This window comes from Schistocerca gregaria, chromosome 4 (genome assembly GCF_023897955.1).
Source record: "Schistocerca gregaria isolate iqSchGreg1 chromosome 4, iqSchGreg1.2, whole genome shotgun sequence".
Lineage (NCBI taxonomy): Eukaryota > Metazoa > Arthropoda > Insecta > Orthoptera > Acrididae > Schistocerca > Schistocerca gregaria.
The window spans coordinates 602,650,115-602,677,010 of record NC_064923.1 but is presented as its reverse complement, the minus strand read 5'-3'; the positions used below and the strand labels follow the sequence as shown (position 1 = coordinate 602,677,010).

Sequence of the window (26,896 nt, the reverse complement as noted above, 5' to 3'; positions counted from 1 at the left end):
TGATTAACATATCGTCAGCGCAAGTTGAACTGTGGATGTTGGTGCCTTTTTTGCCGAGAAGATGTTCCTTAAATCTTGTCGAAATAGTTCGGCCAGTTTTGCCTATGTAATAGACAGGACAATTGCCGCAAATAATTTTATAGATACCAGAATTCTGCAGAGAGGAAAGCGTCGGTTTCATGTTATGTATCATATTACTTTTAAGGAGTTATTAGTGGATAAGGCTAGTCTACTGTTATATTTACTTTGAAGTAAACGCCGTATCCTGTAAGAAATTAGACTCAGAAATGCTTTAGAAAAAAATGTTTTCTTTTCATTAGGTTCGTTATTATATAGGCCTAGTGCTGTGACTCTCTTATTGGTTTTCCTACTAAAAGTACTATCTACTGTAGAAGGATCATAGCCATTACTGTCAGCCTCATTTTTAATCATATTCATATCGGAATTGAAATTTTCAGGAGGAAGGAGTGTGAAAGTGGCTCTATGAAAAGCTGAATGAGAAAAGGCCATCTTTGAGAATGAGGGTGTACTGACGTGAATGGAATAATTTGATAAGAATTAGTTCTTTTGCGAAAGATATTGAAGCTAACTTTGTCGTTTACTATCGTAAGAATGAGATCTAGAAACTTCAATTGCCGGAACTCATTTCCGCCTTCACAGGTGAAACAAATAGTTTCATCAATCTTGTTGAACATATTAAAAATACCGTCGTTAGGCCCTTTGTATATGATCAAAATGTCATCGACGTATCTAGCGTATGATAGAGTGCCTACAGTTGACGCTGAAAAATAATAATAATAATAATAATAACCCTTTCTGAGTCCAATTTATAACAGGATAAAGCGTTTACTTAAAAAAGAAATATAACTGTGGAGTCATCTCCTCCACTAATAATTCTTTAAAAAGTAACATCATACATACACTCCTTGAAATTGAAATAAGAACACCGTGAATTCATTGTCCCAGGAAGGGGAAACTTTATTGACACATTCCTGGGGTCAGATACATCACATGATCACACTGACAGAACCACAGGCACATAGACACACGCAACAGAGCAAGCACAATGTCGGCACTAGTACAGTGTATATCCACCTTTCACAGCAATGCAGGCTGCTATTCTCCCATGGAGACGATCGTAGAGATGCTGGATGTAGTCCTGTGGAACGGCTTGCCATGCCATTTCCACCTGGCGCCTCAGTTGGACCAGCGTTCGTGCTGGACGTGCAGACCGCGTGAGACGACGCTTCATCCAGTCCCAAACATGCTCAATGGGGGACAGATCCGGAGATCTTCCTGGCCAGGGTAGTTAACTTACACCTTCTAGAGCACGTTGGGTGGCACGGGATACATGCGGACGTGCATTGTCCTGTTGGAACAGCAAGTTCCCTTGCCGGTCTAGGAATGGTAGAACGATGGGTTCGATGACGGTTTGGATGTACCGTGCACTATTCAGTGTCCCCTCGACGATCACCAGAGGTGTACGGCCAGTGTAGCAGATCACTCCCCACACCATGATGCCGGGTGTTGGCCCTGTGTGCCTCGGTCGTATGCAGTCCTGATTGTGGCGCTCACCTGCACGGTGCCAAACACGCATACGACCATCATTGGCACCAAGGCAGAAGCGACTCTCATCGGTGAAGACGACACGTCTCCATTCGTCCCTCCATTCACGCCTGTCGCGACACCACTGGAGGCGGGCTGCACGATGTTGGGGCGTGAGCGGAAGACGGCCTAATGGTGTGCGGGACCGTAGCCCAGCTTCATGCAGACGGTTGCGAATGGTCCTCGCCGATACCCCAGGAGCAACAGTGTCCCTAGTGTGATGGGAAGTGGCGGTGCGGTCCCCTACGGCACTGCGTAGGATCCTACGGTCTTGGCGTGCATCCGTGCGTCGCTGCGGTCCGGTCCCAGGTCGACGGGCACGTGCACCTTCCGCCGACCACTGGCGACAACATCGATGTACTGTGGAGACCTCACGCCCCACGTGTTCAGCAATTCGGTGGTATGTCCACCCGGCCTCCCGCATGCCCACTATACGCCCTCGCTCAAAGTCCGTCAACTGCACATACGGTTCACGTCCACGCTGTCGCGGCATGCTACCAGTGTTAAAGACTGCGATGGAGCTCCGTATGCCACGGCAAACTGGCTGACACTGACGGCGGCGGTGCACAAATGCTGCGCAGCTAGCGCCATTCGACGGCCAACACCGCGGTTCCTGGTGTGTCCGCTTTGCCGTGTGTGTGATCATTTCTTGTACAGCCCTCTCGTAGTGTCCGGAGCAAGTATGGTGGGTCTGACACACCGGTGTCAATGTGTTCTTTTTTCCATTTCCAGGAGTGTAATTTGAAACTTATGCTTTCCCCTGTGTAGAATTCTGTTCTCTATAAAATCACTTGCGGCAATTGTCCTGCCTATTACATAGGCCAAACAGGCCGAGCTATTTCGACAAGATTTAAGGAACACCTTCTCGGCAAAAAAGGCACCAATATCCACAGTTCAACTTGCGCTGACGATCTGTTAATCACAGGACATAACCCTAAAGACGAAAAATCCATCCAGATCTTGCATTCGGAAAAGCAAAGGCTTCAGAGTTAACATCTTAGAAGAGCTAGAGATTTTCAGATACCTGTCTCTGAAGAACGGTCTCATTCTGAATGAACAGTTTCAATTACGCAACAAAAACGTTTCTCAGTGTATAGAGCCGCTAAAGCAAAATGATCTGAATATCGATACTCTCCTCAATGCATACTCTTAAACATCGTTTTTCTTTCCAGTTTTATATTATCTATGTATATTTTAAAATACATTTTATTTATAAAACAAGACCATTACGGTGGAATTTTCATGCAATGATTCCTGTTGTTGCCTGTAATGTTAAACTGTCTATGCAGTGACTCGTTTGCTCTCGTCTGTATTTCGATCACTTGTTGCCGGATGGTACGAATCTGTTTTCGTGTCCAACTCGTGACTGCCTTGGCCTGTTACCCGTTTGGTCTAACGGTAGCGACTGTTTGATGCAGTTCTTCGGCCCTAAACGATCTCGTGACTGTCATTGTATTTCGATGGAACATTTTATTCCAGTTGACAAACATGTTATATTTTTACAGTTTAATTATAATTCTTGTGATAATTTCAATTTGACAAAAGCATTTTTGCTCAGATATTTTTCACCTATGATGTGATTACATGTAAGTACACTGTTTGCACAATTTATGGAAGTAATCCTATTAAGTATATTATATTTTTGAGCCATGTCATTATATTTTCTAGGTAATCCTATGTAATTTTTATTCTGAAGAAAACCGACTTACAGCTGTCGAAACCATATTCAGTTTTACAACAATTTTATGCAGCCGAGCTGGCTATGTACCTTTTGTGATTAATGTATGGTTTACTATACACACATGAAATCCTGCGCCAGACCAGTCTGGGTGCCGTATTTTCTGCTTATAGTATTAACCACTTCGGCTACCCGTACTATCCAAATTTCCACATTCATTAGTGTCTACGTTTCGTAATGTTCGCACTGCGTTTGTGTGTATCCCACTTGGGGAGAGTCAACGTTTTTCTCGTCAATTTAGTTTGCCTTCGCAAGCAATACAGACAGTGCACTAACTTACGAGCGTCTAGGAAATGCTGCGAAACCCGAACTGACAAAAAACTGAAGATAGGTAGCAGCCACACGACAAAATCAAATTTTGAAAGCTTCAGGAACCACAATAATGGGACGAGTCTAGGTATGTGCAACATCTGACTGCATGTCGTTACAGGAGAGTTCAAGAAACCATTATCAGTAAATGAGCAGTGACAACATGCACAGGAGCTTTTAGGCAGTGATTCTCTCCTCACGCCACACGCGAATAGAGGAGGAAAAAACCATAATGTGTGGAACTGCCATTTCATTTCGCAGTGGTTTGAAGCTTACGTAGTACAATTAAACAGTATATATTGATAATGCAGTTTTGGTTCTAGTTTTTATTCTAGACGATTATTCTAGGATATTACCAAAATTACACTTGAAGGCTTTGCTTTCCATAGCGAAAGGATGCGCAGGGAGGGGAAACGTTAGACGTTCATAAATGAATTCTTCTACTATACGTGTACTCTGTGCATCGTACTGAGCACATATGGAAAGCACAATTAGTACACACGCAAAAAAAAACCTGTTAAGTCTGTGAAACCGAGCAGTGGATGCTAATGCCTGCCAGTGGACTGGGAATCAGTCTCATTGACTTACTCACCCAGCTATATATATATATATATATATATATATATATATATATATATATATATATATATATATATATATATATAGAGAGAGAGAGAGAGAGAGAGAGAGAGAGAGAGAGACGGAGGGAGGGAGAGAGAGGGGGGACTGCATTGCTGTTAACATCGACAGTACACCCACAGTTCCACACAGACAGACAATTAGGAAAATATGTGGACTTCATTCACGACAGCTGAAACGTCCGAAGATGTCCATTTAACGCCACCTACAAAATCAACATTTCTACAGTTACTTTTCGAGTTAAAGCAGGCCTTTTTCTCGCTATGCGTCCACGTTGCCATTCTGACTGGAGTTGCTACCGCCTTTCATAAACAGTAACCAGTGGCATAGTTACCGTCTTCATAAAACATTCAGAGCCCACGGCTCGATATACTCGCTTGTATAGGTTGTATCATGGGTTAACGGGACTTGCGATGGGATCTCGGCGTACGTCGTAGCAGCTCTTGCTGGGTCGTGTAAATGACATTTTGCGGTAAGTAGTCGTTGCCGTTGTGTACGTGCAACTCAGCATGAGACGTTCCGCCTACATCTACATACACACAACCGCAAGCTACCATACAGCACATAGCGGAGGATATCCTGTACGCCCTGTTTCATTCACAAATGGCCGGCCCGGGTGGCCGAGCGGTTCTAGGCGCTACAGTCTGGAACCAGGCGACCGCTAAGGTCGCAGGTTCGAATCCTGCCTCGGGCATGGATGTGTGTGATGTCCTTAGGTTAGTTAGGTTTAAGTAGTTCTACCTTCTAGGGGACTGATGACCTCAGACCTTAAGTCCCATAGTGCTCAGAGCCATTTGAACCATCATTCACAAATGGAACAATGGAAAATACGACTATTTCCTGTGTGTACCTCCATACTGGAACTGATTTCTCTACCATGAAGGATGGATATTAGTTGCATCAGGATCATTCTGCAGCAGATACCGATTCTCTGAACGTTCTCAATAGTGTTCCGTAAAGTTCTTCCTGGGATTCCCACTTGAGTCCAATTATTTTTTCAGTAATGCTCGTTTGTTGATCGAACCTAGCGGTAACAGATCTACCAGCACGCCACTCGATTTCTCCAATGACTTCCCTTAATCCGATCTAATTGGGATCCCAAACATTCGAGAGGTACTTAGTAATTCGTTAGAAATATTTTATATGTGCGATCTGCTTTACACATGAACTAAGCTTTCCTCGATTTTTCCCAATAAACCGACGTCGACTTTACGCCTAGATATTGTTCGACGTGACTTGACCAAGAACTCGTCCTGTATTCGAGCATTATACTATTATATTTCCTCTTCATCTACCTTAATTTACATTTTTAGACAGTTATAACAAGCAGCCTTTCTGCACACAAAATGGAAATTCTGTCCGGTACATCGATTATCCTTCGACAGACACTTAAACACGATGCTTTCTCGTACAGTGAGCCATCATCAGCACACAGTCGCAAATTGCTTCTCACGGTGTCGGTCAGACCGTTTATGAATATAGAGAGATCGAGTGCTTATATCGCACTTTCTTGCTGCACTTATGTTGGCATCTCTGTCTCTAATGAACACTTACCGTCCATGACAACGTAATGGGTACTATTATTTAAAGTGGTCGAGCCATTCTCGTAACTGAGAACTTATTCTGTACTATCGGACCTGCTGTGTACTGTTTTATATGTTTTCCGAAAATCAAGGAGTTTGGGATCTGCCTTGTCTTTGATCCACGGTGCCCAAGATGTTATGCGAAAAACGAGCAAACCGTTTCTGAAGAGCGATCCATTGTAAATCCTAATTCATTTGTCGATAGGAGGTTTTCTTCCTCCGAAGTGTACGTGAGGGCCTCTGTGATTACGTGGCAGAAGAAGAAACAGGAGTCGATCCAGTATTAGAATCAGAATTTAGAAGAGCTTAAAATCAAATAAGGTAGAAAGGGTAGATAACAATCCATCTGAATTTCTAAGATCATTGGGGAATGAGGCCACAAAAAGATTATTCAAGTTAATGTGTAGAATGTATGAGACTGTCGATATACTATCAGACGTTTGGAAGAACATCATTCATGCAATTCTCAAAATTGTAAGAGGAAAGTATGACAACTATCGCACAGCAAGTTTAACAGCTCTTGCATCTAGGTTGCTAACAAGAGTAAAAGTACAGGAAACTGGAAAAGAAAGTTCAAGATTTATTGCAAGACGAAAAATTTGGCTCTAGGGAAGGTAAAATCACCAGACCGGAAGTTTTGACGTTAGGTTTTATAATGGAAGCAAGACTGAAGAAAAATCTAGATACGTTCACAGTGTCTGTTGACCTGGGAATACTTTAGACAGTGTCAAGTGGTGCAAGATTCTTGAAATACTGATAAAAATAGGGATACACTGAAGGGTAAGACGGGACATATACAAAATGTACAAAACTCAAGAGGGAAAAATAAGAATGAAAGACCAACAACGAAGGATGTAAAGACAGGAACGTAGTCTTTCCCCACTGCAGTTCAACCTATACGTTACAGAAGCAATGACTAAAATAAAGTAAAAGTTCGTGAGTGGGGCTAAAATTTCGGGTGAAAGAATATCATTTGTAAGATTTACTGATGACATTGCTGTCTTTAGTGAATGTTAAAGCGAATTATAGGACATCTTGAATGTAATGAGTATTCTAATGAGTGCAGACTGTCGATTGAGAGTAAATCGAAGAAAAAACAAAGTAATGAGAAGTACCAGAAATCAGAAGAGCACGAAACGTAATAGCATAATAGATGAGCACGAAGTAAATGAAGTTAAGGAATAAAATTGTCGGGCTGAGCGAGGAGGACATAAAAAGCAGGCTAGCACTGGAAAGAAAGAATTCCTGGCCAGGAGAAACCTATTGGTATCAAACACAGGTCTTAGTTTGAAAATGTAATTTCTGAGAATTTAGGTTTGGAGTACAGCATAGTATGTCGGAGAAACATGGATTGTTGGAAAGCCGGAACAGACGAGATTAGAAATTGTTATGCCAGAGCCAAGGTAACCCCTGAGGGCCGCAACCCATATTACACCAACTAGGACGAGGTTGACTGTGTCCGAGGCGTACCAAAAGCACCATGGTAAACACCGGCCATTTACATACAAGATAATGGAAACCGACATTCCGAGCACTACTTCCTTCAGCGAGAGCTCGAGCTATGGCCTGCATCAAGTATCACTACGCTAAAACCTGATTGGCTGGAGACTGCTATTCAGGGGCTAGAACCAGCCGCGAAGTTCACTTCACTCCGGATGCCGACCTCGTGTACGTCGACTGCTGAAGGCTGCTGAACATTACGTCTTCGTCTCTGAATTGGACTCTTACTAGTGCGTGTGGTACCACGAACCTTTGTGACAATTAGAAGAGAACTTTCGTTTCCCTTGATTAGGAGACCTTTACTGGCATCGTTATTGTTACCTTTCATTTGTTGTTCAGTCATGAACCTTGTGAACTTATACCAATAATAGTTGTGTTTGTGAAAAATTGCGAATTGTCAGTCACAACAGAAGTATTTGAGATGTGGTACCTAGAAGAACGCTGAAAATTAGCTTGACTGATAAGACAAGGAATGAGTATGTTCTCTGCAGAGTCGGTATGGAAAGCAATATATGGGAAACACTGACAAGAAGAAGGGTAGATTGACGACATCAGGGAATAACTTGTATGGTACTAGAGGGAAGTGTAGGGGGTAAAAAGTCTAGACGCAGACAGAGTTAGGAATACATCTAAACATTCATGGCGGTGTCTGTTTGTTCTATATCGTGTCTCCCTACCACTTTCGCGCAACGACACTCTGAGTGTGTTTTTTAGGGGATTGACTAGTTTGAACCTGGGACCTGTTGCTGGTAAGGAGACGCCAGACCACACATGACATGTAGAATTCAGAAGAGTTGAGTGAGTCTATCGATGATATAACCAAATACTAAATGATCTCAGCGTCAGCTCCACTGCACTCCCTGTAACAGAATCTTAATACTACCTAAATTTAGTGTAAGGGGTTCAAGGCTTTCCTATTTTTAGTTAGCTGGTAAAATAACGTCGAAAAAGCAGTTAAGTTTACCACTGGAAATTTTATTCTACTCACAAAACATTGTTTATAAATTGCACTATTGATAAAAGGAAGTGTTTTAATACAGGACGGTAAAAACCAACTGCGTTCAACAAAAATGTGAACGAATATTCCCTGAATGGGTTTCAAAGTTCTACAGTCGATCTAAGGATGACCTATCGCATATCACATCTATAATCTAGGTTTAATTTAAGTTTCACAAAAGAGAAAACTATCAAAATGGTCTACAGTGACCCTCAGTTATCTTTAATTACTTATCTAACTTGTCGTATATTACAGTGGCTGATGTGGCTTCCCAATAACTATATAACAGAGAAATAATAACGTTTCAGATTTGTACTTCAAGTGGCAAATGTGAATACCATGAGCTTTAATTTTCGATCGACACTAGTATTACGCAAAAAGGGGGCGTAACAGATGAGACTTCTGCAGTTCTGAGTGAAGCTTTATGCGCTCAATAATGCGGCCTCGCGTGCGTTCATTACCTTGTCGGTGTTTACGCAGCGTCAGGGCGGCGGGCAGCACAGCTCCGCTCACCTCATCATCTCGGAAGCAACTCTCCCTTCTCCTTACTACAATTTACCGTAGTTGGTTTAAAAAAACTATCTGGCTGTGTTTTCATCTGACCAATCAGGGTCTCAATGTTAACCTTAAGCTCCGCCTACAAAAATTTTTTCTATCCAATGAGAAACGTTATACTTTTCGTGGTGGGGCAATGATTTTAAAGTTTGCAACGTAACAGAGACGCGAAAAAGTCTCACGCTAAAACCTGCAGATGGTGTGGTCCTTTTAGCGTTATCGTAAGATCTATACTGTTCTTCTGGAGGGCTCTATCTTTTAACATGAGCTGGGGGGTGGTCCTAATGTAAAAGACAAGCGAAAAAGTCTCACGCAAAAACTTGCGGGTGGTAGTGGCCCTTTTTGTGTTATCGTAAGATCTATACTGTTTTTCTGGAGGGCTCTAGCTTTTAACATGGGCTGGGGGTCGTCCTTGACATAACAGAGACGCGAAAAAGTATCACGCTAAAATGTGCGGGTGGTAGTCTTAGAGGTAGGTTGGCGACGTGGGTGTCCAGTCCGTCCCTTATCGTAGGGCCTTCTAGCTTAATACGGTTCTGCTCTCGGCTTCTGTTCTCGTTTCTCACCTCGGAACTGCGTCGGTCTCACGGTGGGAAGGTACGGCATGCATTAGACATTCTTGTGTTAGTCTATGGTATTCCATTTGCTCACTCGTTACTCGTATTACTTTGGTTAACTTAATGTCACGATTTATTCGGAGCTATGTGACATACTACTGGATTTGCTTATCATGTCAGGGTGTTCATGGAAGGTGTTGGATTTGCCTGACACCTTACATACATCCAGCAAATACTTGAGAACGTAGGCTACAGTGAATCATACAAATGATATTCTTTCACGTGGAATATTAGTCTCACTCCTGAACTTTTGTCTTAGTCTAGTCGTTGCTTCATCGACGTATAGATCGAAAGACTACATTCCTGTCTTCGTTCACAAAGCAGAGGAATTAGTAAAGGGGTGCATCCGACGAGTTATATCGTTCGTCCTTGGTACCTTTTACAACTCACACAAGGAATTTCGTATACGAGTACAGTCTGAAAACGGGTAAAAGTTTTAGCAAAATTATCAGGACAAAAATGCATAATATCCTCAATTCAGCCAGATAAATGTAGAATATTCGATCTGCTGGGAAAACATCATGAAACATTCAGAAACGATGTAGCGCAATTGTTATTGCTTCTTTAACATTCACTCGAAAGACCCTCCACTAGTGGCTTGGGAGCCAGATGATGCAGAAGGGTAGGGGGCCGGTCTAAGCCGCATGGCGTACTCACCGCGCCTTACCAGATACCCGGTGCGCCACTGAAGCTGGTCCGGAACGCGGCGCTCGTTCGCGCGTGGCGGGCAGCGCCAAACCGTGCGGCCACCCGCAGACCGCACGCGCAACGCATAGTCGCTACGCGCTGTCGCCGGCCGCACTCTCAATTACGCCATTAGCCGGAAATCTCTCCAATTACGGGCTCCGCCACGAGTGCCACGCGAAGGCCGTCATTATGCGTGCGCCGCGGCTCGCGCACAGTTAAGTGGCGAGCCAGGGCAAGCCGGCGCCCTTCCGCACACGCACACACACGCACACACACATACATACACACACGCGCACGTGCGTGGCTTTCCACACCAAGCGGCATTTGCGTACTGATTACGTACGGTCTTCCTGCGGCTCATCTGATAGCGCCTCTGCGAGCCGTGTGACCATCCGTGCGGCAAATTAACACGTAGGCCCCATCCTGCGGACAGTGTATGCATGCATCACCGATCGGTCGGTGACGCCTGACTGCACGCAGCTGCAGGGAAGCAAACCGCCGCTGACACGCGGGAGACACCCGCGACGCAAACTCATTCTCTGCAGACCGTCTCGCCATCAGCATGTACGGCGACTGGGACAGCTTTGCCACGTGGAATCGTTTCCTCAGTTTTAGAAAACGGTTATAATTTGCGCTCTCCTGAGCTCCTCTACCTACCAGTGTAGGAGCCATAGTTGGTATCAGAAGCAGAGCAGGCTCAAATGGCTGTCGGTGTTTCTGCACCCATCTTTGCCGAAATGATTTTTTTGCTGTTTCGCTCTGCACATTCATTCGCACTTGGCTAAAAAGTAATTATATTGCTCAATAATGCATGTGTTTGACATTCAGTAACCATCAGAGTACCTAGCCCCATCTACGTATTTATTCCAATCTTCTATTAGCCCATGATCTCCTCCCCCTTCTCTCCGTCCATCTACCTGTCCTCGTCTTCCACCCACCACACTGACCATCTCCTTCTGCTCCCTCTCTATCTCCTCACCACCCCCCTCCCCATCTCTCTGTCAATACACTCCTCCCCCTGTATCCATGTGCTCCTTGCCCCATTTTCCTTCTGCTCTCCTCTAATTCCATCTCCTCCTCCCCTGTCTGATTCCGTCTCCTCCTCTCTTTCCCTTCGCCGATCTTCTCTGGCCATGTCTTCCTCCACGTCTATCTACTGCTCCCCCTCTCCATCTCCGCCTCTTCTCCCTCTATCCTTTTCCTGCACTTTCCATCCTGTGTTCATCTCCTCCCCCTTTTTCCTACCACCTCCTCCTCTTCCCTTTACCGGCCTACTTCCTCCCCCACTTCTGTCTGTTCATCTCCTCCTACCGCACTACTCTGCCAATGTCTTCCTCCCCCTGTCCATCTCCATCTCCTTCTCTTCCCTTACTCTCTGTCCGTTTCTTCCTTCCTTATCTCTGTCTACCTCCTTCTACTCCTATCCGTGTGTGTGTAATAGTTCCCTCTCTCTATTTGTACATCTCATCGCCCCCCCCCCCCCCCTTCTCTCTCCGCGGTATCATATCGCAATAGCGGGCTGGTGTTTCTCACCTCATGTGTATTTATGTCCATATTTCTATCCAACCTTTGTACCAAATTTGACTACAATCATTCCAGAAGTTCATGATGTGTAGACAATGCTTCAAGCGCAAGTGCATGTCACATATATTTCACATGAATTTCAACATACTTCACGCATATTTGTACTGATGTTTTACCTGCATGCCTATCCAATTTCTGCTAGCATTTTCATTGTCACGCAGTTCAATGTTTATGATTTATCTCCTAAACAATATGCTGTACAACGATGTAATTTCGCAGGTACATCCATTAATATATGGGTCTACTTTATGCAAAATCTGAATAGAGTTAGTAGTAAAGAAGAAACGAACTAAAACGTCGGGCATCATGTGGCAGTTTGTCACGCATCTCATGATTTATAACGTCATACCTACTAAACTATATGTCGTATAAAGATGTAATTTTTCTAACACATTCAGTAGCATATTTGAATACTGTTTTCGAAATTGTCAAACGTACAGTTAATAGTAAAGAAGTCATAAATTAAAACATCATGCTTCATATAGTAGTATTACAGCGAGAACTGTGAAAGTGTAGTAAGTGAAAAACTTTATTCCTTTCATCATTTTGTAGAGGTCGTCAGAGAGAAAAAGTTTTGTAAAGGTTTGGAGTTATGTGTGAAGTTTGTAGCAAGTCCCTAACTGCTCTCACTTTCAGATATTGGATGACTAAATTATGAGTATTCTCACGTTGTGGACTGCACTGCTTTTTCATCTCAACCCATACCTTTTGATAGGTGGATGATCCTTACTCCTAGTGATTCCTTCCAGGCTGTAAATGATTGGTGTACCAATTTTGGCTGAAATCGGTCCAGTCGCTTAGGAGGAGATGAAGATATATAGTTACATGTATACACACACACACACACACACACACACACACACACACACACACACACACACACACACATGTATGTACATCAATTTTATTTTTATTTGGTATTTTTTACGTGTTTTATACGTAATTTGTGTGGACATCATTTGACAGTGTTACAGAAGGAAGCTTTCTGGAACTCTACCACCGTGTATATTTGCACACAACTATATGCATTGTTTAGCAGCACCTGATTTCACAGCTATTCACTGGAAATAGACACTAGATATCAAGGCAAAGAACTTGTATACAATGTAGTACTTTTCTACAGCATGATCTTTCGCCCAAGATGAATTGCATTTCAAAATAAATATCTTGAAGTAAAGATGTGATATTTAAGTGAATCTTGCTAAATGGAAGTTAATAATATGGCTTAAAAAGATACACAAAAGGTAAACAAATAGGGTGAACAAAGAATGGTTCAAATGGCTCTGAGCACTATGGAACTTAACATCTGAGGTCATCACTCCCCTAGAACTATTTAAACCTAACTAACGTAAGGACATCACACACATCCATGACCGAGGTAGGATTCGAACCTGCGACCGGATCGCCTAGAACCGCTCGGCCACACCGGCCGGCAGGGTGAACATTTTACTATGTAGTTAAAGAGTGAATATGTTACAGCAAGTCGTTGATGTTATCTGACTAATAGAGTTAAATATTTACTATGTAATTAAAGAGTGAATATGTTACAGAACGGATGAGCTACAAAATGCCATAGTTGTTACAAGACAGAGAGAATACAATTTATGCTGGAGAATGAATGTATGTTATTTTCCTCTTTCATTGGTATTTCGGTTCCAGGCTGTCTTGCAAATTATAAAAGAATGTTTACATTCTGTGGATAGCTGTAAAACCAACGACTGCTAAACATTGTGTATGTTTATGTGTACACCTGATAATTTACATTACGGGAAAGGAATAGCCATGGAAACAACTATTATGTGCACTGTAAGTTCCCAAAACGTAACAACATTTCCATTTCATAAATTCTTCTTTATCAATTACTAAATTTCCATTATTTTGCCGAGCCTCAACACCAAAGCGTCTAGCTACACGTGGTCCATAATATAATGCTCCTGTAAATCCTCCATTTGAGGATTAGACTGCAGGGCGCGAAAACTAGTTAATGGTACAAGCAATATTATGAAGAAACCGAAAAAGCAACTGGTTGCATATTTATACTCAGTTATGTCGCCAGTTCAAACCACAGTTGCAATTCGTCATCCATAATGGTTATACTGAAAGTAAGGAGAATTAATGAAGTGCAGTGGCAGGTGGAACAGAACTTGGTTAGTTGAGTGGAGGTCTATGAATAAAAAATCAAGTAGGGTTAACGCCAGAGTAGGTATAATAATCATTAATTATTGAGATCCTTGGGAGACTCAGCCATGACAAGATTATTCCACCTGGTGTGTAATATATGTGACATAGGCAAACTGTATTCAGACTTCAAGAACAATGGAATAGTTGCAGTTCCAAGGAAAGCACACGTTAATATCACCAAAGTGTCAGTAAAATAAGTTTTGGTCATAAAATACGGACACGAATTACTTGCAAAACATGGAAAAACGTGTGTAAACTGACTTCAGGGAGATGAATGTAGGTTCTAGTTAAATGAAGGAACATGCTAGAAAATACTGACCCTGTGATGTATCATAGGCTATAGAAAATAAAACATGTATTTATACCATTTGTAGCGAAGAACATGAAAGGGAGGAACGCTTGAGGAGAGACCGAGACAGGTATGTACCTTCTCTTCGATATTACTCAATCTGTACTTTGCGCAAGGACTATAGGAAACCCAAGAGAAATTTGGAGACGAAGTTGAAGTTCAGGGAGGAAAAAAATGAAACCTTGAAAATTGCCAGCAGCATAGTGAACTTGTCAAATACAGCAAAGAACTTGGAGGAGCAGTTGAACGTAATGCAGATTACCTTAAAAGAATGACACAAGATCAGTATGAACAAAAGCAAAAAAATGGTAATGAAGTGCAACTTAATTACATCAGATGATGTAGAGAATTAGATTAAAAATGGGACACTAAACAGACTACAGTAGATGAGTTTTGCAATCTGGGCAAGGACATAAAACGTCTACTTACAATATTAAGCGAAGCGTTTTTGAAGAAGAGAAATTTGTTAATATTAAGTATATATCTTGGTGTTTGTAAGTCTTTTCTGATGATACTTGTCTTCAGCGTAGCCTTGTACGGAAGTGAAACGGGGACGCCAAGCATTTCAGACAAGAAGGCCATAGGAAATTTTAAACGCAGCTGTGATCAAGAATGCCGAAGATTAGATGGTTAGATGGCGTAACTGACGAGGAAGTACTACAAAGAACTGACGAGAAAAAATTTCTGGCATAAAGTAACTAAAAACGGAGACAGGTTGACCGAACACATTACGACACATCGAGAGATCACGATTTTATTATTGGAGGGAATTTTGTGTGTGTGTGTGGGGGGGGGGGGGGGGTGTTTGGGTGTGTGGAGGGAGGGTGAGGGAAATCAAGAGAAGTACAATAAGCAGGTTCAAATTGATGTAGGTTGCAGTAGGTATTCGGAGATGAAGAGTCTTGCACAGAATAGAGTAGCATGGGGATTTGCATCAACCAGCCAGTCTTTGTACTGAAGAGCACTACAGCACCTACTAAGCGTTCATAAACTTACTGCTAACAGAAAGTTAATGAAATTTTTCTTGTATGCTACAAAAGTCTTTCATTTCTGATTTAAATTCAAACATAGGACTTTGGCAGTCTATGTGTCTGAAATTTTCGAAAAAGTTTATTTGGCAATACGATACTAGCGAGTATTATGGGAGATGAAGATGAGGGAGATATTGCAACACGGACGAAATGTTATTTATATAAAGTTAGAAAAGCAGCACAGCAATAAATGGACTGTGGGAAAGGCTGTCAGAATTTTTTCAATATGTTATTTATATTTTCATGAGTTTACCATTCACAGACGATTGGTAGAGGTCTCTCTCTCTTTGGTAGTTGGCAAACCTAATGAGTTCATTGTTCGAGAAATTATTCTATATCATTTTCGAAAATTATATATTGAAATCAATATTACAATACGCTACTCCGAAATCAAGTAATCTAAGAATGGTCGATTTATATTTGTTTATGGTTGTTTTTTTTCAGACAGTAACTTTGAACAACGCCGTTATCCTCTCATGATGTTAATTAATTCCTTACTGTAGACGGAGACCGTTTTAAGATCATCAGCTGCTCATATTCAAATGTTTTTATTTAACGGGCATTATGCTGTTAGGTACAAAACTATGTAGTAAATTAATGTTATAATTTTTAATACTCGTAGGATAAGGCCTGAATTACGCTGTGATATATGTATCGTTATGGAGAGATGAAACTAAGATACCTATAAAAACCGGCGTAAAAATTTGACATAGGTTCAAAGTCTTACTGAATTCTAATCCTACAAGCAGTCTTACACTTTAATAAAGTTATCACACTTGAGCCAATGAGAGCTCGGGTAGCCTCCTACCCACCAAGTAACACACTTTGTACAGCATTTTGACATACATGCAAGTGGACCACCATCCTATACTAATTACTCTATAACTAAAACAAAATATTATAATTGACAAGATATGTCACAGTGTATCTGTTGACGCCAATTCATATGATTTCCAATTACATCTCACTACATTGATATATTTGTGCTTCTTGAGCACCTTGATTCATATTATAATTAGCATTGATCATAGATTAATTAATAGATACACTAATAGCCACATACGGCTTCATTTTGTCAGTGTAATTGTGGAGAACGGTCTGGTTCTACAACCTTCACATAAAAGATGAATGCTGTAGAAAATTTAACAACAAGAAGGTAATATATGTTGTTTGTCTCGATGACGGCTACTGTGCAATGCCATTACCGGTCATATGGTTGACTGTGTATTACAAAGTTATTTATCACTCAATAAGTGCTATCTTTTGTTGTGGAGTGAAAGGTTTAATTGTAAATGTGGTTGCGATTGAAGCTGGTAGTGTTTTACACGCTGTATTGCAGTCTGTTCGTTGATTTGATGGTCTTGCATTTACCGCAATTGTCTTTCTAGCCTTATTTCATGTTACTGAAATGCGTAGTTTGTCTGCTATTAGCCAGCCGTTATACTTTATGGTCCAGCTACATGCCGTCCAATGCGCCAGTCCTGGGGCTGTCTGTAATCGCCCTAACGGTAAACCCCCGTCATGGGCTCGCGCTCACTTTGTCACTGTCTGTAGGCTTTTTTCCATATGTGCGTAATGGAACCCATTTACGAGCTTCTAGGTTTCTGTTTTGCTTAGTCAGACTCAAAACGCACTCCCCTCTCTCTCATGCTTCACTGCAGTCGCGGCTTTCTCCCAAGACTCGTTAAATTGGAAGGCGGTCTCTTTACTTTCTCTGAAAGCTGGGAAGTGTTGTTGCCATTATGATACCAATATCTGTCAGTGAATTCCCAACATTTAGTTTTACTATTGACAACATGTATTTTACATTAGACATGCATCTCGGGACGAAGGTGTGGGCTGTCAACGGACAAAATGCAAAACAATTGTACAATGCGCTTCAGACATATCCTTATAAAAGCCTGAACATTATTTTCAGCTGATTTATGCAGTGTTGCTACTCCTTTGCAGTGGAATATCAGAGAGTCTGCTTGGCTTGGAGTCGAAAATCGTTGATAGATTTCTGCAGATAGGTGGCACTAGATGAATGCGCACAGGTCATGAAATTTCCGTACATTGCAGGACGACGATCTGTGAATGGTGAGCTGGTGCCCGATAATACCCCAAATGTTTCTCATTGAGTAAAGATGAGGTGAATTTGCTGGATAAGACATCAACATGAGTTCACTGTCAAGCCCCTTCCAGCACTGTAAAGTTACTCTAACCTTGTGAAACGGACAGAATGCATTCGTCTTCAGGGAATACCTCAAGCATGAAGGGATATAGTGGCGGCTAGCAATAATGTTCACGTAGTCCACAGTTTTCACGGTACCTTCAATTACTACCACAAGTCCCGTGGTAGCCCAGGTATATGTTTTCCGCAGCCACTGGTCTGCGTCCATTCGCTTGTGTGACGAACTATATCGACGCTTATGTCGACCTGGTGTAACAAGAAACATTATCCATCCAAACGGGCGACAGGTTCCCATAGACTCACGGTCAAGTCTTAACTATACCGTCGTCACTGCAGCCGCTACTGACAGTGTCACTGGATGAACACGGGAACACCTGGGACTCGTCGGCTGTGGAACCCAGCGTTCAACGATTTACAGTTTCAGTCACATTCCGTAGATAAAGCAGTAGGATTAACTGAGTATCAGCAAGTTCTTATGAACATTAAGAATTGTTGTACATGGGAAAGAAATCACTTTGAAATATAATTGTATCGCACGTTCTGTGAGACAAGTCATAGATTACGATCATATGACTGTAAGACAAAAGATTGGTATACAATTGGGAATAATTATTCGAAAAGGCGTCTGTAATGGGGGTGCGTTCCCAGCAGGAATTTTTATTGACCTACTGTTGGCGGAAAACGAGAGCATCGCAGATTTTATAGGCGCTTGCTGAATGTCTACGGGGTCCTGGAAAGTGAAGAGAAGCAGTGCGAGTCGTTGGACGAGGCATATGTCATCATCGCAATAAAATCGTGCCAAGCTGTCTGATTTCCAGCGTACTGGCCAGCCGCACACAGCTCTAACAACTGAACTGTTGGAACGTGTGGACACTCTCACTGGAAATAGTCGACAGATCACAATCGAACACCTCGCTGCGTTTCTGGACGTCGCTGTTGGTAGTGCTGACACACTCGTTAACCGTTTGGGATAAAAAAAATTGCTCTCAGCACTATGGGACTTATCTGAGGTCATCAGTCCCCTAGAGCTTAGAACCACTTAAACCTAAATAACCTAAGGACGTCACACACATCCATGCCCGAAGCAGATTTGGAACCTGCGACCGTAGCGGTCGCGCGATTTCGGACTGAAGCGCCTAGAACCGCTCGGCCACACCGGCCGGCTCGGTTAGGGTACTCAAAAGTATGTGCCCTCTGGCCTCTTCGCCGCCCAACAGGAGACCGCAAAGAGTAACGAATGATCATCTATACGAGCTGCGTGCGCATTACGAGGCTGATCGATGATTTTTTGCTGAACGTCATTACAGGTGTTAAAACATGGGTTCACCACATAGAACCGGGAGTAAATTGGGAATTCACACCACCGTAGGAACAGTTCAAAGCAGCACCCTCAGTCGGTTAACGTGTGGCGACAGGAAACTGAAGAAAGAGTTTCAACGTGTTCGTCGCCACAAAAATGTAAGCAAACCTCCTTCTCTATGACGATGCCACGACTTTCAAAAGTCTGTGCACCTGAGAGAAGCTCACAAAACTTCATTGGACTGTTCTTGCAGCGCGGGGTAGCCATGTGGTCTAGGGGCATCTTGCCACCGTTCGCGCAGCTCCCCCCGTCGGAGGTTAGAGTCCTCCTTCGGGCATGGGTGTGTGTGTTGTCCTTAGCGTAAGTTAAAGTTACATTAAGTAGTGTGTAAGCCTAGGGACCGATGACCTCAGGAGTTTGGTCCCATAGGATTTTACCACAAATTTCCATATTTGGGCTGTTCTTCCTCATCTATCCTACAGCACCTTCCGACTACCATTTGTTTGGCCCAAAGTAGGATTCACTTAGCGGGAAGCAGTACATGGGTGACGTGTAGGTCATTGATGCGAGAGGCAATGTCTCTGGCGTCAACCAGTGCAGTGGTAGGATACAGGCGTAAAAGCCCTCCCCGTAAGATGCATAAGGTCATGTCACTGAACACAGAGTACGTTGAAAAATAGGATTTTGGAGCCATATGAGTGAAGAATAATGTAGTGTGTTGGCATCGCAAATAAAGTCAACCTGCTTTCCGAGAAAAGTATGTTGCACTACCTACTGAATAATGTAAGTAACAGAATATAGGGGTCTAATGTAATTGGTATAGAGACTGAGAAAAATAAGTAGATATTAGAAACAACACGTAGCATCGAAAACTCGTTTACGGATATGTCAGGTTAGAAAAATGGGTTGAGTTGACTAAACATCCACTAAGACAATCTTGATTAGCAGTTTCTTCCGATATGGGGTTCTAAGTGGTTCAAAAGGCTCTAAGCACTATGGGACTTAACATCTGAGGTCATCAATCCCCTAGACTTAGAACCACTTAATATAACATCACACACAGCCATTCCCGAAGCTAGATTCGAACCTGCGACCGCAGCAGAAGCGTGGCTCCGGACTGAAGCGGCCAGAATCGCTGGGCCACAGTAGCCGGGTGCTGAGGTGGGGATTGTGGAAGTTTAGGAGCCAGCATTTGAAGGGATACATAATGCATGTATCTGAAAATTCTAAACTGATGCAATCTTTTACAATAGCGAGGAAAAGAGAAGAAAAATCAAGTGCTGGATTGTGTGTGAGCACAAGTTACATGGCAGAAATCTAGACAGGTCTTACGTGTATGTTACCTTCTATGAACCTGTATTTTTGATGTCATAAAAAAAACAAAGTAACAGTTGCCTAATTCTAGAATGAAAGCAGACTGCCACTTAAAATGCGGTACAAGAAACAGTAACTTACGTTTCACCAACAGAGTATGCAATGTTCTGTTCACACTGTTAATGTGTTTGTTCTCGTACGGAATGTAAGCGCCACTTACAGCATTTACAGGAGAAACTCACGTACAGCAGTTCTGTGAACTGGAGACAGCACCAACCATACTTGTATACTGACCAGAATGAAAAATGTTCCTGTCACATCACAAAAAGGCGAATATGTGCTGAGGAACTAGCTTTTCGACTTATCTGGCATCTTCAAAGACATATAAGTCACATCATCGTAATATTTTCGATCCTGTCTACATATTAGTATTAGCATCGACATAATTCAATATTGTGTCAAATATATTAAGGTGCTGCATGATGTCCTGTCTTACAACGTGACACTTCCCGTCATGTGATCCAGCATGGCATTTACCACGTCATGCAACACGACACAAAATGTCATTTAAGTTTAGGATTCATGCATCCCCACTCTGGAATATTTCCTATTACACACGCACCCCCACCCTAAGATACTTCACCGAGCGTGGTAGCGCAATGGTTAGCTCACTGGACTCGCATTCGGGAGGACGACGATTCAATCCCACGTCCAGCCATCCTGACTTAGGTTATCCGTGATTTCCCTAAATCCCTCAAGTCAAATACCAGGATGGTTCCTATGAACGTGCACGGCTTACTTCTTTCCCCGTCCTTCTCTAATCCGATAACACCCATGACCTCACTGTCTGGTCTCCTCCTCCAAAACTACAATCCTAAGATACTTTCTATTATAGGTCCATTTCACACTCTGTGTTGTTGTTGTTGTGGTCTTCAGTCCTGAGAATGGTTTGATGCAGCTCTCCATGCTACTCTATCCTGTGCAAGCTTCTTCATCTCCCAGTACCTACTGCAACCTACGTCATTCAGAATCTGCTTAGTGTTTTCGTCTCTTGGTCTCCCTCTATGATTTTTACCCTCCACACTGCCCTCCAAAGCTAAATTTGTGATCCCTTTCTGCCTCAGAACATGTCCTACCAGCAGGTCCCTTCTTCTTGTCAAGTTGTGCCACAAACTCCTCCCCAATTCTATTCAATACCTCCTCATTAGTTATGTGATCTACCCATCTAATCTTCAGCACTCTTCTGTAGCACCACATTTCGAAAGTGCTATTTTCTTCTTGTCCAAACTATTTATCGTCCATGTTTAACTTCCATACATGGCTACACTCCATACAAATACTTTCAGAAACCTCTTCCTGACACTTAAATCTATACTCGATGTTAACAAACTTCTCTTCTCCAGAAACGCTTTTCTTGCCATTACCAGTCTACATTTGATATCTTCTCTACTTCGACCATCCTCAGTTATTTTGCTCCCAAAATAGCAAAACTCCTTTACTACTTTAAGTGTCTCATTTCCTAATCTAATTCCCTCAGCATCATCAGACTTAATTCGACTACATTCCATTATCCTCGTTTTGCTTTTGTTGATGTTCATCTTGTATCCTCGTATCAAGACACTGTCCATTCCATTCAACTGCTCTTCCAAGTCCTTTGCTGTCTCTGACAGAAATACAATATCATCGAAGAAACTCAAAGTTTTTATTTCTTCTTCATGGATTTTAATGCCTACTCCGAATTTTTCTTTTGTTTCCTTTACTGCTTGCTCAATATACAGATTGAATAAGATCGGGGAGAGCTACAACCCTGTTTCACTCCGTTCCCAACGGCTGCTTCGCTTTCATGTCCCTCGACTCCTGTAACTGCCATCTGGTTTCTGTACAAACTGTAAATAGCCTTTCGCTCCGTGTATTTTACCCCTGCCACCTTTAGAATTCGAAAGAGAGTATTCCAGTTAACATTGTCAAAAGCTTTCTCTATGTCTACAAATGCTAGAAACGTAGGTTTGCTTTTCCTTGTTCTTTCTTCTACGATAAGTCATAACGTCAGTATTGCCTCACGTGTTCCAATATTTCTACGGAATCCAAACTGATCTTCCCCAAGGTTAGCTTCTACTAGTTTTTCCATTCGTCTGTAAAGAAGTCGCGTTAGTATTTTGCAGCTATGGCTTATTAAACTGATTATTCGGTAATTTTCAGATCTGTCAACACCTGTTATCTTTGGGATTGGAATTATTATATTCTTCTTGAAGTCTGATGGTATTTCGCCTGTCTCGTACATCTTGCTCACCAGATGGTAGAGTTTTGTCAGGAGTGGCTCTGCCAAGGCTGTCAGTAGTAATGGAATGTTGTCTACTCCCGGGGCCTTGATTCGACCCAGGTTTTTCAGTGTTCTGTCAAACTCTTTACGCAGTATCGTATCTCCCATTTCGTCTTCATCTACATTCTCTTCCATTTCCAGAACATTGTCCTCAAGTATGTCGCCCGTGTATAGATCCTCTATATACTCCTTCACCTTTCTGCTTTACTTTCTTTGCTTAGAACTGGGTTTCCATCTGAGCTCTTGATATTCATACAAGTGGCTCTCTTTTCTCCAAAGGTCTCTTTAATTTTCGTGTAGGCAGTATCTATCATACCCCTAGTGAGATAAGCCTCTTCATCCTTACATTTGTTCTGTAGCCATCCCTGCTTAGCCATTTTGCACTCCCTGTCGATCTCATTTTTGAGACGTTTGTATTCTTTACCTGCTTCATTTACTGCATTTTTATATTTTCTCCTTTAATCAATTACATTCAATATATCTTCTGTTACCCAAGGATTTCTACTAGCCCTCGTCTTTTTACCTACTTGAACCTCTGCTGCCTTCACTACTTCATCCCTCAGAGCTATCCATTCTTCTTCTACTGTATTTCTTTCCCCTATTTGTGACAATTGTTCACTTATGCTCTCCCTGAAACTCTGTACAATCTCTTGTTTCATGAGATTATCCAGATCCCATTTCCTTAAATTCCCACTTTATTGCAGTTTCTTCAGTTTTAATCTACAGCTCATAATCAATATATTGTGGTCAGAGTCCACAATTGACCCTGGAAATGTCCTACAATTTAAAACCTGGTTCCTAACTCTCTGTCTTACCATTATATAATCTATCTCATACCTTCTAGTATTTCCAGGATTCTTCCATGTGTACAACCTTCTTTTACGATTCTTGAACCAAGTGTTAACTATGATTAAGTTATGCTCTGTGCAAAATTCTACCAGACGGCTTCCTCTTTCATTTCTTTCCCCCAATCCATATTCACCTACTGTGTTTTCTTCTCTCCCTTTTCCTACTCTCGAATTCCAGTCATCCATGACTATTAAATTTTCGTCTCCCTTCACTATCTGAACAATTTCTTTTATTTCATCGTACATTTCTTCAATTTCTTCATCACCGGCAGAGCTAGTTGGCATATAAACTTGTACTACTGTAGTAGGTGTGGGCTTCGTATCTATCTTGGCTACAATAACGCGTTCGCTATGCTGTTTTTAGTAGCTTACCCGCACTCCTATTTTCCTATTCATTATTAAAGCTACTCCTGCATTACCGCTATTTGATTTCGTACTTATAACCCTGCATTCACCTGACCAAACGTCTTGTTCCTCCTGCCACCGAACTTCACTAATTCCCACTAAATCTAACTGTAACCTATCCATTTCCCTTTTTCAGTTTTGTAACCTACCTGCCCGATTAAGGGCTCTGACATTCCACTCTCCGATCCGCAGAACGCCAGTTTTCTTTTCTCTGATAACGACGTCCTCCTGAGTAGTCCCCGCCCAGAGATCCGAATGAGGGACTATTTTACCTCCGGAATATTTTACCCAAGAGGACACCATCATCATTTAATCATACAGTAAATCTGCATGCCCTCGGGAAAAATTGCGGCTGTAGTTTCCCCTTGCTTTCAGCCGTTCACAGTACCAGCACAGCAAGGCCGTTTTGGTTAATGTTACAAGGCCAGATCAGTCAATCATCCAGACTGTTGCCCCTGCAGCTACTGAAAAGGCTGCTGTCCCCTCTTCAGGAACCATACGTTTATCTGGCCTCTCAATAGATACCCCTCCGTTGTGGTTGCAACGACGGTACGGCCATCTTTATCGCTGAGGCACACAAACCTCCCCAACAACGGCAAGGTCCATGGTTCATGGGTGGGGGGGTTCACACTCTAGGTCCACATAAATTTGTATTCGGAGGAATGCTACCCCTAACGCGCCCCAACCTCACCCAGGAACAAATCTCTCCCCATAACCTCTATCCACCAAGGTCGTATCAGCCATATAACATTAGGTATTGTTCACTATAGGTGGCCAGTTTTCTGGATTTTTGGCACAGGATTAGGAACTTTAGTTTATAAACTGCAATATTCAGGCATGAAAACGTCTTGCAGCAAAGAGAGCTCACTGCGCTGAGGATGCAGGCTGAGTCGTAAAAAGCGGGAATGTGTGAAGATGCTTTGATTTAAATTCCTTTGAAGCAGCCATATAAGACAGAAAGCCGGTTCCCTTCTCTTAAATCCCTGACTCTGTCAAGGACATAATTCTCCTTGTGTTATGAAAGGACCATTTTATATTCTGTTTCCCAACTTTTATTCTACCATAATTTTGATATTAGACCACCATAGGCTGGCAAGCGACGTAGATTTTTGTTTTCTGAACATTGTGGTTTGAGACGCGCATCGTTGATATGCTTCTTCTGTGGTTACGTGCCAGGTGCGATTGAACCCGTCCAGTGTAGCCTACTGTGCCCTCAGAGCACACGAGAGGCACTACCACATTAAGGCCACATGAGTTTAGGAGATTTCTGTTCTATTTCTTTTTTCATATTTTTTATTTTTTCAATATGTTTTACAGTTTTAATTTTAGTGTTTTTCGATTTCTTTTGTATTGAATTACATGCATTTTATTCAATTCTGCATGAGAATGTAATAGCAGGTACATGAAAATTAACCATAAATACTTAGTACAGTGCACAAAATAACAACAAAACATACTACTAGACCGAACGAAATATTAAACACTGTGCGAAGATTATGACAATAATATATGTAATTATAATACATCCATAAACTAACGACGCCTATACTATGTAAATAAATTTACTAAAAGCTTATTATATCACAAGCTTAATGATTAGCACAACAAATAAACTATGGAAAACACCTTGTTATTATGCGTTATCATACAGTTCTTGCTATTGTTTATTTAAAATGTGCAATAATAAAAACTAAAAATGAAAATTCGACCACTAGAAAACGTGAATAATTCTGGCGCGAAATGTTGGAACATCCAGTCTGAGTCAATTATGATTGGCTGAAGTAATCAGAGTAACTGCGAAACAGTGTATGGACAACATACTACACCAACTTTTCAATCGTGTATAAATAAGATGTCCTTTTTCGGGCTAGTTCTACTTTCTGCATATTCATTGATAAAGCTTTAAATGCTCCATCGAACAGTTTATCGTTTGGTATAGGGCTGGTCATCATTCTGGTTTGGTACATTCCCTGTTTTGCACGTCCAAAGATTTCACTCTGATTTTAGGCCACCGGCATACAAAATGTTTAACTATAGACAACGAAGCTATAATCAACTGTAATAATTCTTTTCATTGATTATATCCAAATGGAGCGCTTAAAATGTGTCATGTGCATACATGTGATTTTTCGCAAGTAAATCCAGAACGATGAAAGATTTTACCAAATGCTTTTACAGTTAGCGTAAGATTATTTTTTGTCATCATTTATACCACTTTAAAACGTCTCAGCACGTGTGATTCGCGTAAAATCCGACTGAAGTGCATTTTATGTACAACTCTGCAGCACTATAGCGTGGCTACGGATAAACATTTCGCGAAACAACACTACAGTCATTAATAAATTGTATTTGTGCACTCTGTCACGATATTCCGATAGATTCACACAAGTCTGAAACACTTCTTTTCATGTGAAATTGAGAATATATTTTTTGCTGGTTTTTAGCTTTTAACCTTTCCCGCTCAGTCAATTCGCGTGAGAACGTGTTTGACGTGCTACATTTAGTTCGATTTCAAACCATCGTATCTAGACAATGGATAAATATTATTGCGTAAAAAATTGTTTTGATTTTATACATTTATCTACCTCCGTGCAAAATTTGAGTTCATTCGTACAAAATGAAGCACACTAATGGTGCTGATTTAAATGTCAGATTTTTTTTTTTTTTTTTTTTTTTGCCCGTTAAATGCAAACTATGGATGATGCTTTTAAACGGTTAAATCTTATCTTAAACCAAAGGCCGATACACCAGCGGACCAAATCTGAACCACCAGTCCCCAGTCCCAATCTACCAGGAGCTATTTGAGGACGGCTGCTGTTTGCAGGTAAAATCTGAACGAGGGTGATGGTTTAGCACATAAAATATGAACATCGTGTTGGTGACATTACCTGACATTTCAGTAGAATTAAAATCTTTTGTAAAAGGAATTAATAGATCTGCACAGTCTGCATGGGCGCCAACTCCATTTCGTCGGTCAAACCTTGCTGAATATAATGCAACTTAGTTACAGTAAGACGGATGTTCGAATGGCTATGCAAATGGCCGCTTAGTGCTTCCTTGCTGTGGCTAGCGATGTGCACGTAATGTCTGGAAGTTCTTCAAAACATTACTTACAAACGTCTGCTTCAGAGGTCATACAGTAATCTTCATATATGATGTGA

The 26,896-nt window shown here is 41.8% G+C and overlaps 1 protein-coding gene and 1 non-coding gene across 3 annotated transcripts in view; both read left to right on the top strand.

Annotated features, from left to right (window-relative positions):
- The window catches only part of LOC126268000 (uncharacterized), a 720,479-nt gene that overhangs the window by 315,108 nt on the left and 378,475 nt on the right, over positions 1-26,896 (top strand). The gene's annotated exons all lie outside the window — the stretch shown is intronic.
- On the top strand, positions 4,902-4,985 carry Trnas-gga (transfer RNA serine (anticodon GGA)). The gene is given in 2 exon segments: positions 4,902-4,941; positions 4,951-4,985. It is a non-coding gene; the product is annotated as a tRNA-Ser (tRNA).